We start from the raw sequence: 252 nt of genomic DNA on the forward strand, positions 1-252 counted from the left end.
AGACGTCCCGCAGAGAGAGTGACGTCCCGCAGAATGAGAGAGAGAGAGACATCCCGCAGAGAGAGAGAGAGAGAGAGAGAGATAGAGACGTCCCGCAGAAAGAGAGAGAGAGGTCCCACAGAGAGAGAGAGAGAGACGTCCCGCACAGAGAACGCGAGAGACGTCCCGCAGAGAGAGAGACGTCCCGCAGAGAGCGAGAGAGAGACATCCCGCAGAGAGAGAGCGAGAGAGAGACGTCCCGCAGAGAGAGAG

The sequence above is a fragment of the Rhincodon typus genome, unplaced genomic scaffold (assembly GCF_021869965.1).
Source record: "Rhincodon typus isolate 14 unplaced genomic scaffold, sRhiTyp1.1 hic_rhity00002823, whole genome shotgun sequence".
In the NCBI taxonomy this organism is placed as follows: Eukaryota; Metazoa; Chordata; class Chondrichthyes; order Orectolobiformes; family Rhincodontidae; genus Rhincodon; species Rhincodon typus.